At 40.9% G+C, this 14631-nt stretch overlaps 1 protein-coding gene and 1 non-coding gene across 8 annotated transcripts in view; both read left to right on the top strand.

The window, feature by feature from the left end:
* ELMO1 (engulfment and cell motility 1) overlaps positions 1-14631 on the top strand; it is a 457713-nt gene that overhangs the window by 163374 nt on the left and 279708 nt on the right. The window lies entirely within an intron of this gene.
* On the top strand, positions 104-204 carry LOC119467474. The gene has a single exon (XR_005196014.1). It is a non-coding gene; the product is annotated as a small nucleolar RNA U13 (small nucleolar RNA).

Below are 14631 nucleotides of genomic sequence, written 5' to 3' on the forward strand. Positions count from 1 at the left end.
AATGATTAAATATAGAATTTGTAGAATTTCTAATGTTTCAGATGAGAATTGTGGACTTTTACTGTGCTCATCAACCAAAATGCTAAGTCAAAAGCAAGAGCTGTTCCTGTTGGTTTCTAAGCGTGATGATTGGGTTCTCACACTCATGTGTGACATGCGCTTCCCTCAAATCTGTGATGATGTCAGCACATGACCCATCTGATGTGGGAAGAAAAGTGAAAAAGTAAAAAAGCGTGAGGTTTTGAAATGTCTTAGTTTCTCAGTGTGCTTCTTCCCTTCCTTAGAATGCTCACAGGTATTAACAATACCCTTTTTTTCAAGACATCTAAAGTGACTCACTTTGAACATTTAAGCGGCAGGTTAAAAAAACTTTTTTCCTGAATAATTCAAATATTTGTTTTACTCTAAGAAATTTAGAAATGTGATTTAAGGATGGCCTTCTAAGTGAAAAGAGGAAAAGCAATGGCAAAATATCTGTACTTGTAATGGAAAGTGGCCCCAATCATAGCTGCATTCTCCTTTCTTTGAAATGTGTAGAATTATAGCCAATGGGTTAAGAAAAATTATTTAAAACTTGGAAATACGGCAAAAAAGTAGAGCAGTACATCCTTTCAATGTCATAATGGAATGTTTTATTGAATAAATAAGCCTGACCAAGGATTATTATTCAGGAGAACTTCCTTATGTTTAATTTTTGTTTTTTTACTCTTCACTGGAGTCTAGACACTGGGAAGTTGTGTGTTAATGTGTAGATTTTTGGCAGTATCTGTCTAGTGGAAAAAAGAACCCTACATGTTATAGATTTTAGGACATTAACCAGCTCTGCAGGTAATCTAGCAATTTTATACTAAAATTTTCAAAGGCTAGAAACACCTCCATCAGCTCCCTTTGGCTCAGCCTTATCATCTTGCTGGTTTCTTCATTACTGAGTTGAGTAAATCTTGACATATATTTATTCTATATTTTTATGAGTACCATTTTCAGCTTTTAAAAAATGTCAGTTTGTCAAGATTTAAACCTCTCAAGTGAAACAGTTACTCCTTGTTATATATTTATAGGTTGACAAGTGCTCTTGGTAGCAGTTCATAGTGACCTGCAGAGATGAAAACGCATGTTTATGAGGTTTAAAAGTAGATTGCTGAGCCTGTGCATGAGTTAGACTTCATCAAGTGACTTTCATGTGATTAGCAAATTATTCTCCTTGTGTGGATGGAACAGTTTCAGGCTCCAGAGCTGGGCTTGTGCAAGGAAGCTAGCCGGAACATTTCAGAACAGCCTTGGGGTGCAGGGGTGCTCCACGGAGGCAGCTGTTTATCTTTGCTCCTCCAGCACCTGGTGTGGGGTTTTCTAAGCTCTCAGTCATGTGTGTGTTGGTTTCCTGGAGTTCCCATCCTTGTTCTTCAGGGGATTTGAGAAGATTCTTCTGTTTTCAAAGGCTTTAGAAACACGATTGGGTCTTCAGGATGATCTCTTAGGAAGGAATTGAGTGTATCAGACAGGAAATTTACTTAGTTCCCCTTTACCCCACTCTGCACTCTTTCTTATCTTCCTCCCTCTTCCATTAATCCCATTTTCTCCCTCCTTCCCTTCTCTCCACCCCTTTTTTCTGTTGACCTCTCTATTTACAAACTCTGCCTCACTTGAGATGGTGTGGAAGATGACATCATGCTTAACTGAGATACATATTTATTTGATTACCTGAAGGCTTTCTATAATGCTTTAGTGAAAGCAATTATAGTAAACACCAATCAATGAAACACAGACACATCAGGGAGTAGAAATTTCCTGTGTATTTGAATGTTGCACTGTTCACCTTATCTAGTGTACCTAGCCATTTTCTTAAGGTAGTAATTAAAGTGTTTCATACTTGAAGTGGTTTAGGGTCATAAATTTTGAATTGACAGAATACTCAAAGTACTGTGATATATTTTCTTATGTAGCTTGTGTAGGTTGGCACCCAAAAGTCAGGTAAGATGTTGCCGAAAGTATAAATGAGTGGAAAACAGGAAAGACTATTAAATTCTTTGCCAGAGAAATCCTCATGAATAGAACAAGTGACCATCCGAGTGAGAGACTAAAAATGTCCTGAACTCACTGAGATAGAGAAGGTAGAATATCCTCACAATATTTTGGGGACTTTTGCTTCTTATTTATTTATTTATTTAGGAGATGGAGTTTAGCTGTGTCCCCAGGCTGGGGTGCAGTGGCGCTATCTCGGCTCACTGCAACCTCTGTTCTTCCAGGTTCAAGAGAGTCTTCTGCCTCAGCCTTCCAAGCTGATGGGACTACCAGTGCGCACCACTGTGCCTGGCTAATTTTTGTATTCTTAGTAGAGACGGCGTTTCACCATGTTGGCCAGGATGGTCTTGATTTCCTGACCTCGTGATCCACCTGCCTCAGCCTCCCAAAGTACTAGGATTACAGGTGTTAGCCAGAGCGCCCGGCCACTTTTGCTTCTTTAATTAATTGTCTGATCATGTTGGTAAAACCCTGGGGATGAAGGTATGTACAGTTCAACAGTGTCAGGAAGGAGACCCCTTTAGTACAATGTTTATGGGATTCAAGATAAATGTGGGCTTAGAATTGTGTTGGGAATTAGAACCCTGGAGCCAGTGAGAAAGCTAAACTTCACGTGAATGATACCTGAAGTCTAGTAAGAGCTCAAGGTCAGTTGATATCTTGAGGGGAACCAGGCATGGCTTAAGAACCAGGATTTCTTCAAGAGGGAGCTTCAGCAGGATGTAGTGGAGAACGCTGAAGCCACTCCAGACTGAAAGCTCATGGTTGACAGCTGCCACCTTGCCAGAACCCACCTGGTTCCTAGTTCTGTTCAGAGCATTTTCTGGGCATCATGCCATTTAATCCTCACACCAAGCCAGTGAGAGAGTAGTACCTCGGCTACGTTATGAGAGAAGTGGCTTTAGAAAGGTGGACTTTTATTCTAAGAGTATCAACTGATATTGAAGATTGCAATGGAACCCAGATTAGTCTCTCTCTGCCTCTGTGCTGCCAATCATCATGCTGTGCTGCCCTCTATCTGCTCTTCCCACCTGTTGCAAATAGCCAGCCTCTCACCTGATGAAGAGCATCAGGCCTGAAGGACCAAGCTCTTTCACTCCTGCCGATAGCCTGATTGGGGTGGGACATCTGGATATGCAGAAGCCACATCACTGGTGGGCACAAGACTCCCAGGCACCCACTCTCTCAAGGGTGGGCTATTCTGGGGATATTTGGGGCCTACTGATGATTCCTTTGAACTGTTCTTTAACTTATTCCTTCCAACCTCCAACACACAGGGCCACTGAGAGACGCAGCACCTACGGCAGCTTCAAACTGCCCTGCTCCTCTGCTGTTCTGACAGTGTGAGAAGCTTGCAAAAGCATCTTTGCATTAGAATGCCAGTAGGGAAATAGAAGGGTAAAGGGGGAATAGGAAGGAAAAGCATGCTATTTTGTAGACAGGGGAGGATTTCATACCAATATGTTCAGAATGGTTTTACAAAAACTGTGCATATATGCTCTAGGTCTGTTCAGGAAAGATTCATTTGTGGAGGCTTGACATGTTCCTATTAATATTCCTTATCTAAGAGAAACAGAGGCATCTGTTGAATTTCACAAAATGTAATATGAAAACTGATCTCCAAGGGTCACCTTTAATATTTTACTTCCTTCTTCATTGTTGAAAATATATTTCAGCTCTCTTTTACATACCAGCATACAGCAGAGGGAGAAGATAGCATAATCACTGTGAAAGTATTATCAAATGCAAGCATGCATTTGCATTTTTGGCAAAAAACCACTTTTGATTTTACTTTGTATTATTCCATAATATTTAAAGCACAAAGTCCTGAAATTATCAAACCTACTTGAGTTGCGACAGTCAGATACTAGTTTCATTGTGCTTTAAATTAATAAAATATAGATTTTCTAAACAAAAATTTTCATTATGGAATATTTTGACTATAAGGGAAAAACACCATTAAATGGTATTCATGGATGTACCTACCACTTAGATTTTACAAATACTAACATTTTTGCTGTATTTCTTCAAATGTGATTTTATGTTGTAGCTATTAATAAAATAGCACATTACACATATAGTTGTTGTATAACCTCCTTCACATTCTCTCTTCCTCCCTTTTCTGGGAGGAAAGGGAGGAAGAGAAGAAAGCTGATGCATATTACTCCTTTGTTTTTTTTTTTTTAAGACAGCCTTGCCCTGTCACCCAGGCTGGTGTGCAGTAATGCGATCTCGGTTTACAGCAACCTCTGCCTCCCGGGCTCAAGTGATTCTCTTGCCTCAGCCACCTGAGCAGCTGGGACTACAGGTGCATACCATCACGCCCAGCTAATTTTTGTATTTTAGTAGAGATAGAGTTTTGCCACATTAGCCAGGCTGGTCTCGAACTCCTGACCTCAGGTAATCCACCTGCCTTGGCCTCCCAAAGTGCTGGGATTACAGGCGTGAACCACCACACCCAGCCCCCTGAACGTTTTTATTCTTTGGCAACGTGGTTGTGGAAATACTAAGTGAAATTTTCTTTACACCTGTATTTTGAAGTAACATTATCAATTTAGAGCCGTAAGTGTATTCTTAAAGTCTTTTTCCTGTGAGGTGTAATTCTTGAAGTGCCCACTTGTTGGAAGACGTTGAGGTTAGTATAATTATCACCAAAAAATAGACTTTAAGAAATTGGTTCCAGCTTCTTCTGCCCCTCACTGCTTCTTTGAGCAGCCTGGTGGATCCTTCTCCACGTGTGTCCCTTACATGTGTCCGTGCTGGTAGACACCACTTGGAGATATACACAGAGGGCTACCATTTGTTTGGGTTTTGCCTCAACACAACCAGCTTATACACATTATACAAAAACTTGCTTTTTTATTTCTCAGTTCATCATGGACATGCTCACATCTAAATGGACTGAAAATCTGGTGCTTTCTAATACATTTACATGGAGGTTTGTACCATAAATTCTGCTCCTTTCATTTTCTTTTTTAAAACATAGCATTTCCTCCTTAGCTTTACTAAATGAAGCTGTCCCTCTTTCACAGCCTTCCCTCTTTCCAGTGCTGTGTTAGCTGAGTGTATGCTTCCCGCCTTTTCTAAAGCTCTTACGATTGTGTGTATACATGTGCACACGCACGCACACACCCATTCACACACGTGTACACATAGGTATATTTGATCATTTCTGTACAAAAATGGGATTGTACTTGTTACATTCCATATACTAAGTGGCTATTACCGTTGAGATTTTTTTCTGAGACAAAACCACTTTCCCTGTACCGCAGCTTCAAATGAAGATCACTCCCACACAGCCCTGGCAGCTCAGGGCCAGGCCTTCCCTACCTCTGCTGTGGGTTTGGAGGAGGACGGCCACCTCCTGCCATCCAGATTTCAGGCACAGCTTCCTCTGATGCTCAATGTCACGCTGGTCTTTACCTGGAACCATGACTGCATGAGGTTCACAAGGACACCAAAGCTTTATTTTTTGTTTTTTAACATAGTAGTTTTTTATTTTGTCTAATCTGTTTGCTAAGGTTAGGGGCAGCATGGCATTCACATGCTATTTACCTAACATTTACAATACTCCCATCCTCCATCAAGGTTATTACTTCTCTGGTTGGTGACAGACTCAAATCCTTATTCTCAAAAGTTCTCAGGACTGGGAAAGGCACAGTTGCTCTGTTGGCAGGTGGGCAGATTTCCATGGGCTAAGACAAAACTAAAGCCGAAGTCACTGTATTTCTGCTGCTCCTGACCCATGAAAGAGAAAGAGAGTGGATAATTTCTCCTTGGTATTTGCTGGCTTTATAGTGGGGTGTCACAAGATGCATTTGAGAAAAGTTGATTTAAAATTTTAATTTCAACACTGATTTTCAAACTAGAACTATGTCTACCTCTCTTGTCTTTTTATCCTAAGCTCCAGCTGATTCCAACTGCAATTGCTTCCAATATGTTCTCCAGAAAACCATCTTCTTTGAGAAACTTTCAGAATCACAGTGGGTGATTGCATCTATTTAGCTACGCTGCTATTAGGTTGAATCATATGGCATTACATTTTTATAGGTCCAAAATGGCCAGATAGTGTCAGTTCAGTGGTTCAACCCAATATGTTTACCCTGAAAATTTACAAATCAGAAGGCCTGGGAGCTAGAATGCCCCATCAGGATTCTATTACCCAGTTCTTAACATTTACAGGGGATCACCTGGGGCTGGCCTAATTCATCAGTTGGTGATGAATTGATTCACCTGTGCTGAAGCCCGGGCCATGCAGATCCCCGAGGAACTGTGAAGTGTGGTATGAACAGTGAGGCTCCAGGAGGTACAAGCTTCAAGGGTTACAGTAAAGGATGGGGATCCTTTAAAGCCCAGAGAGCTATTCCCTGGCAGGGAAGGCAAATTGGGCAAACATCCTGGAGAGGCGGAGAAGCTCAAGCCCAAGAGACCTTGCGACCTGAGATTGCCGCTGACTCTGAGGATTCAAATCAGACAAATCCCCTTTCTGTCCTCTTCTATCCACACCCTAGTCTCCCCACACCGTTTGAAATGCTGCAGGCAGCATGCAGGCCATTCTCCCTGACTGCAAAGGACTGACTTGGGTAGGTGGGCATGAGCCTTTCTGCCCAGCATGAGTCCCTCTGGCACAGCCGGACACTGACCTGCAGGGCAGTGCTTCAGCGAGTACTTGAGCAGGGTCCAGAATGAGAAGCCAAACTGTTTCTCATGTTCTCCTGCAAAATGAATTTCTTTCCATGTTAGAGAACAATGGACACACCTCTAGTCAAATATAAGTAAAAATCGATGCATCTTTATTAGAAAAAGTTAGAAAGAGATGGACAGATTTAAAAAAAATTACCCATCTTCCCACCACTATAAATCATTATTACTTCCAGATTTCCTTCCAGATTTTAATACATTTAAAAAATATGGCTGGGTGCAGTGGCTCATGCCTGTAATCTCAGCACTTTGGGAGGCTGAGGTGGGCAGATCATGAGGTCAGGAGAACGAGACCACCCTGGCCAACATGGTGAAACCCCATCTTTACTAAAAATATAAAAATTAGTTGGGTGTGGTGGCACATGCCGGTAGTCCCAGCTACTTGGGAGGCTGAGGCAGGAGAATTGTTTGAACCTAAGGGGCAGAGGTTTCAGTGAGCCAAGATCATACCACTGCATTTCAGTCTGGCAACAGAGTGAGACTTAGTCTCAAAAAAACAAATTCCATAATTATGCTAAGTCTTTGTCTTGATGTTGCTAATCCATGTATACTTTATGTAATAAAAATATATAAAAAATATTCTCTATAAAATATACATTGACAATGATTATATACTACTATAGAGATTTTATACAAAATGCAATTAGCATGAATTTTATATTCCTACCCTTTTCATTCATCATAAGTTAATACTCTGTGAACATAATTTTAAAATGTTACATAGTGTTCTCTGGAGTTGATTTTCCATCATGTGGTTAACAAATTTTCCCCTTTTAGTGTAGCAATTAAGTACATGGACTCTGGGTAGTTGGATTCAAATCCCAACACACTGATTGTGTGAATATGGGCAAGATACCTAATTTCTCTGTGTCTCTGTCTGTTAATCTTTAAAATAGGTATAAGAGTTATATGTCACCTGTTAAAAGAAAAAAAAAAAGAAATATACATAACCTGTTATAGAAAAGAGACGAAAGTCTTCAGATGTTGCCATTTATGAGAACCGAAGGGAAGTAAGCTGTGTTTACCACGGTTCAGATCCCTAGCATGTCAAAATTAGACGTCATCTTTTATGACTGAAAAATCAAAGATTCCATCTGAGGTTTGCCTTTAAACAAAAGAGGAGAAGGGGATCTAAAACACAAGTGTTGGGTACTGAGTCACTGTGATACTAGTTGGCAGGGGAATGGGGACCTTCTAGCCATGAGCTAAGGTTACTGAAGACATTCCTTTCAACATAACATTTGCAGGACACAGAATTTGTCGAGTGAAACATTTGGGAGTCTCTAACATCATTACAATATTTATCCATGGGAGCAAAACATTAAACATTTACAAAGGGGCCGCTGTGTTGTTCAGGGAGCAAAATATTAGCATTTCTTTGTTAACATTTTGAACTTTTGATTAAGGAGTTTTTAACTTTGGACAAGGACCGGTTTTCTGATTAATTCATGGGTGATCAAACACTTAGAACAAAAGTCTGCAAATGTTTCCTATAAAGGGCCAGATAGTAAATGTTTTAAGTTTTGTGAGCCATATGCAAGGCTCTGTCACACCTTTTGGATTCTGCTCCCCGGTATGAAAGCAGCCGCAGACAATATGCAAATCAATAAGTATGAGTGAGCTCCAATATGACTTTTGTTATAGATGCTGAAATTTGAATTTCATGTAATTTTCACATCACAGATTTTTTTTCCTTTTGATTAAAAAAACTATTTAAAAATGTAAAAGAAAAAATATTTTAGACTCACAACTGAACAAAAACCATTTGGCCCCTGGGCTGTAGCTGGCTAACCCCTGGCTGAGAGCAGTACTTGGCAGCAGTGATTTCTACGTCTGTGTTAGCTCCTGCTGCCACAATTACAGCTGTTGTTATCGCCATCATCACCATTTACATCCTTCTGCTATTATAAATAAAGCACTGAAGAATGTCTTCAGGGAGAAAGCTTTTTGTCCCTCTCCTGCTTTTGCAGTTACTAACTGTACCGCAGCACTATGATAGGAACAGACAGTGCTAGGTTCTGAAGAAATCTTTGCATGTCTTTGACTTCCTGGGAGTCCATGTGTAGTAGCTGCAGCTTGATCGGCTTCTAGCTTCACCATGGCAGAGAGGTTTTCCCTCCCATACTGATGATGATTCCTTACCAGAGGCTGCCTGGAGAGCTGTGCTGGGCTCCAGGAGAATGAGTTTCATGATGGATTATCAAGAGCCACCTTAGAGTAATGTATGCACATGTGCTGTGTTCTTTGCTAGACATCATAGCCTGCGCTGTCCCTGGGGATGGATGAAAAAGGGAGACAAAGATGCCCTCTGTACATGACATATATTTATCCCTTGTTTTAAAGTGACAAGAGGTGGCAGAAAGGGGGTCATAAAAGGAGTGGTACAAGGAGGAGCTGGAAGGTAGGGAAGAAAGAATAGGACATTGTTGCCAGAATGAGCTGTGATGCTTGGATTGCTCCAAATCCTGCATGTACTCAGCTGAGTAGAAAAATTGCTGATATCTTTATAAACCTTGACAGCACTATTTCGTTATTCATAAAGACTTTTTTTAAAAACTGTAAACAGCTTCATTTTTAAAGGAAATTTATTCCCAACACATGGTTTTAATTGAGTTTTTATGGTAATTCTTTGTATTGACTATTGGATCAACATACCAAATAAAATATGCTCAAGTGTTTTATTCAGGAAGTCTCAATTCTGCTTCAAAATAATGAAGTAAGAGTCAACTCAGATTTTCATGAATTACATACATAGCGGTACATAGCCTTTTCTAAGAGTAAATTTTAAAAAGTATTATTTGTTTAACTGGGAGTGTTTGCCTTAAATCCAGAATCTTTGGTTTATGATCTTTCATTGTGTGTGCCTGTGTAATTTATGATTGTATGTGTCTTGCTGTATTGTTAAGGCTTTTAATAACTCAGTTCTGAAACAGAAGTTCCTTGAAGGCAGGTAAACTGTTTTTGTTTTAAATTCACCTTTGGATGAAATGTATCATTTCTGTCTTGCACAGTGCCTTGGATCGTAATAGACATTCAAAATTGTGTGATGAGAAGGAGCTAGGGGTTGCAAGGCATCTAGCGGTCATTTGCCTTTTCCTTCCCTAGGCAGTGTCCCTGCTGTACATCCAGCCCTTACTACGACATTGCTCAGGACAAAAACTTCTCTGCTACTCCTGTTTCTATAGTGTGTACGGAATACTGCCAGTACCCTTCCAGATGCCTGAAGACAGTGTTAGTCTAACCTACAGCTTCCATCTCAGTTCATCACCACACCTCACACACCTTTCCTTTTTTTTCTTGGGCTAAATAACTAGGCTTTTCCCCAGCTTTTCCGACATGCCTCTCTGTTCTGACATTTCTGCTGCTTTCTGGCCACTCTCGTGTGCACAATTTCTTGTGTGTACAATTTCTTGTGTGTCAGGAAGTGGGCTGCATTGCGGCCTCCAGACTGTGCATTGTGTCCAGATGTGTCCTGGGCAGGGCCCAGTCCGGTGGAACCTCTTCTGTTCTTGTTGTACTCCTATTAGTAAAACCCAACATGGCAGCGCTTTCTGGCTGCCACATGAACTCGACTCCTCTTGGACTTATGGCCAACTCTAACTCTTAGTTGATAATTTGAATGGTTGTGGACTCTGCTTGGTTTCAGAACATTCTCAGGGAGGAGATTCCCTTAGTGATGCTTGCAGGTGGCCTTAGAGCTTGGGTATCACACGAGGGATACAGTTGTGGAGTTGCCCAGCCCAGAGAAGCAAAGCCAAGGTTGAGGCCAGGAAGTAGCAGGTGGGTGAATGGAATGAGAGCGATGAGCAGAAGTGTTAAGGAGGCCAGGCAAAGAGAAGAGGTTGTGCATCAGAGAAGGAGGTGCACTGGGGAATCTGGGGGCAGGGGGAGGCTTAGAATCTATTGGTCTAGATCCCTAGCATCTTCCTTCCTGGTCGTTTCTTTTGTGAAGCAACTTTGTGCCTTACGTTAAAGAATCAAATTTTAATGATGAGGAGCTGGGATCTCTTGAATTATTTATGAGCCAGATTTCCCTTAATCTGTAGACGTGCACTTGAATTTCTAAAAATCTTTTTTATGGGGCTTTACATTTCTCTGATTAAGTTTCTTCTTGCTAACGGACCCCATATTCCTAGTCACCAAAGACTTTTTGAACCTAAAGAGGAAAAAAGCTACAGAATTGAAGTGGTGACTCTGCCACTTACTAGACATGGTCTTGCCAAAGTTGCAAGTTCCATAAGATGAGAACCATGACAGGTGTCTTGTCACTTGTTTCATTGGGTGGTTGGGAAGATAGTTGGAATTTTGCATTTGGAGTGCCTGATGTGAAGCCCATCAGTACCATTGCCAACAGCTTGTCGTACTTATTTTTCTGCTCTCAGGGTATTAAAACATGTTTCTGTCTTAGGTCAGGTTTGATAGACTGTCTTCTCTGTTTTCATCCAATCTGTTGATACTTATTACATATGGAGAGGGACCAGCAGCAGAATCTAAAGATTCCTAGAGGCTACTTGTAAGGATCTTTGGATGCTGGTCCATGTTGGTAGGGGTTACAAAGTCAGAGGCCTTCAACAACCTTATTATACAAATGTGTAAGCAGCCAGGTGAGGAGAGAGTCATGGGGCCCATGCCAACTCACAGAATGTATGTTCTACCTAAAGCAGTCATTTCACTAAGAGTCACTGCGTAACCCAGCACCTGGTACAGGGGGAGTCAAGGATTCCAGCTCCATGGGCTGCTAGAAGTAGCTCCCTAACATGCTCTTGCATTTGGTTAATGTGGCTTTGGGGCAGTGGTTCTTATAGTGTTGTCCAGAAGCCATCAGCAGCATCTAGGAACTTGTATGAATTCAGCTTCTTGGCTCCACTTCAGACCTACTCAATCAGAAACTCCTGGGGTTGGTCCCAGCAACCTGGGGTTTAACAGACCCTCTAGGAGAGTCTGATGCTCTTGAGAATGATTTGGAAAGTGGTTCTCTACCTTGGAAGGACATTGGAATCAATGTCCTGGGGAGCTTTAAAAATCCAACTGCCTGGTTCCAAAGCACAGAGCTTCTCATTGAACTGATTTGGACTGGAACCTGGACACCAGGATTTTTTTAAAGCTCCCCGGGGGATTTTGAGGTGCATCTAAGTCAGAAAACCGCTGTTCTCAGGAGCTTATTGAAACACCCACATACTCATTTATCTGGGGTGAAGAGGTGAGGAGAGAGAGGCATGTATCATTTGACAGAGTTCCTAGATGACCTCTCTTCTCCTTAGAGAACATGACCTTGAACCACCAGCCTCAAGAAATAGCCTTGACTAGGGCTTTTCACAGATTAAATGAATATTCACTCAGTGCGATTTGTTTTAAAGGTTGCTTTTAATGCTATATTTGTTCAGCAAGTGTAGGCAGTCATATAACACAAATATTAACTCTTAAATCCTCAAAGGCTTTCCCCACAATATGTCATCTGGCAGGCATTCTTTTCATCATCTCTTTATTATCCATGCTAATAAAGGACTAGGATGGCACAGGTAATTGAAAAACACAGATCATTTAAAAATCATTCAGGCTAGTGCCAGTACTGTTTTCTCAACCAGGAGGCATTCAAGAGTAGAAATATTGACTGATTGCAGTTTGCTACTTCCCTGCGGAGGTGCTAACATGTATTATTTTAGTCAGAAATTTGAGCCATTGGAGTGAGAAGCTTCTAAATTATAATTTCCATTTCTGAATAAAGGGGTTTGTTTTATTGATGAGAGTCCTGACCATGGACATAATGAAGAGCAAGCATATTTAAAATGCATGTGCACCTGGGAACCAGTGGATGGAAGTGTGATGTAATATGGAAGCTGCATGGGGATTTGAGGAACTGTGGATCTGGATTCAAGATCTTTTGATATGACCTGTGTCATTTGAGATGAGCTATCCTCTCTACCAGTGGGACTCAAAGAGTCCTCAACTAGCAACATCCGTATTACCTGGGGATTTATTAGAGACGAAGATTCTTGGGCCTCATCCCAGGCCTACTGGATCAGACTCTGGGGGTGGGGGCGCAATCAGTGCTTTAACAAGCCCTCCAAGAAATGCACATGCCTCCTCAAGTTTGAGCATTGCTATTATTCTCCACCAGGGCCTCAGTTTTTTTGTCTATAAAATAAGAAGACCAGCCTAGATTATATTTAGGGTTTACTCTAGCTCTCAAAGCCTGTGGTGTATGGGCACAGAATAGGTTTAGAGATTTTCTGTCTTAGAGCTTATACCTTCCCTCCTGACTGAAATAATTCAGCTGAAAAATTGACAGGTGGGTAACAGAAAAGAAACTGATTTCCAGGAACTACATACTTAGACTAGATACCCAAACTGCACATCGTGTTCTTGCTGCAAAGTAACTCGTAATACCTTCAGCTGGTTGGTACTACTTTCCTGAAGTAAAAAAAAAAAAAAAAACAACTCTGGTGTTTTGGAAAGGGAAGCAGCCATCCCCCCTTTCTCTAGGGGCTGAGAGCTGTCTGCTGTGATTCACAGAGCAGCATTTCAACAGGAACTAACAAATGGCATTTCAGAAGGATGTACAGAGGTACACAGGCTTTGCAGTAAAACAAGGAAAAATTTCAAGCCATTTATCAGAGCTCCTGCAGCTTCCATTTCAAGACAGGTGGAAAAAAATAACATGGAACAAGAAAAAGAAAATAAATCTGTATCCAGAGCATCTCATAAATAAGAAAGGAGTAGGGGAGTTGCTGCCCTTGCTGGGCTCTCAGAGTATTTTTGTCTCAGTACAGAAAGCTTTTAAATGTTTTGGCATGAAATTCTTTTCCTGCTCCTGTTATTAAAATTTGTGGTTGTAAAATTATTTAACTGGCTATTAAAACCAAAAAAAGAAAGCTGGGAAAATGATACCCAGAGTGAGAGAGAAAGAGAGAATAAGAGCATAGTTCACTCTCCACCACAAACTATTTTTTATTTGTATCTAAAATGTAGTGATATTCCATAATTTAGGCCAAGTCATTGAAAATCAAAGATAATTTTCTAGTTGGCTTTTGTTCAGTAAGAGCCTATTTGCTACAGACAATTAGGACATGGTTTATTGAACATGAGAGAGACTTGGGTCTGTTATAATGTTTAGGAGGGGTGGAGAAGCTATAACTTTCATTAAAAAGATAGCTACATCGGGCACAGTGGCTCACGCCTGTAATCCTAGAACTTTGTGAGGCGGAGGCTAATGGATCATCTGAGGTCAGGAGTTTGAAATCAGCCTGGCCAACATAGTGAAACCCTGTTTCTACGAAAAATATAAAAATTAGCCAGGCATGATGGCAGGGACCTGTAATCCCAGATACTCAGGAGTCTGAGGTAGGAGAATTGCTTGAACCTGGGAGGCAGAGGTTGCAGTGAGCTGAGATCCCACCACTGCACTCCAGCCTGGGTGACAGAGACTCCATCGCAAAAAAAAAAAATTAAATTATTTTAAGTTAAAATTTAAATAAATAAATAAAAAGATGGATTACAGGCCCACTCTGCCAGAGGGAATAATGATGATTGAGGAGAACCTGCTTTGGACATCTTTGTGAAATTCCCAGCAATGTTGCGTTGTTGATCAACCTGGTTAAAATCCCGTGCTGTGAGTTCACAGTCTGGCTTTGCCATATAACTGGCTCTGAAACTTTGGGCAAGCTACCCAATTGTCAGTGCTTCAGTTTCCCTCAGGGGAATAATGATAATATCTACCTGGTGGGAGTTTTGTGAGGATTAAGAACTCCATATGCAGGACACTTTGCGCAATGCCTGGTGTATAGTAAGCATTCTTTTATTGAGACTATTTGCTACTTAGTCACACAGTTCTTTAAAGGAGCCCTAAAAATCAATTACATTGTTTTTTATTTTTTTTTTTTTATTTTTTTTTTTTTTTTTTTTTTTTTTTTT

This window comes from Cebus imitator, unplaced genomic scaffold (assembly GCF_001604975.1).
Source record: "Cebus imitator isolate Cc_AM_T3 unplaced genomic scaffold, Cebus_imitator-1.0 Scaffold294, whole genome shotgun sequence".
In the NCBI taxonomy this organism is placed as follows: domain Eukaryota; kingdom Metazoa; phylum Chordata; class Mammalia; order Primates; family Cebidae; genus Cebus; species Cebus imitator.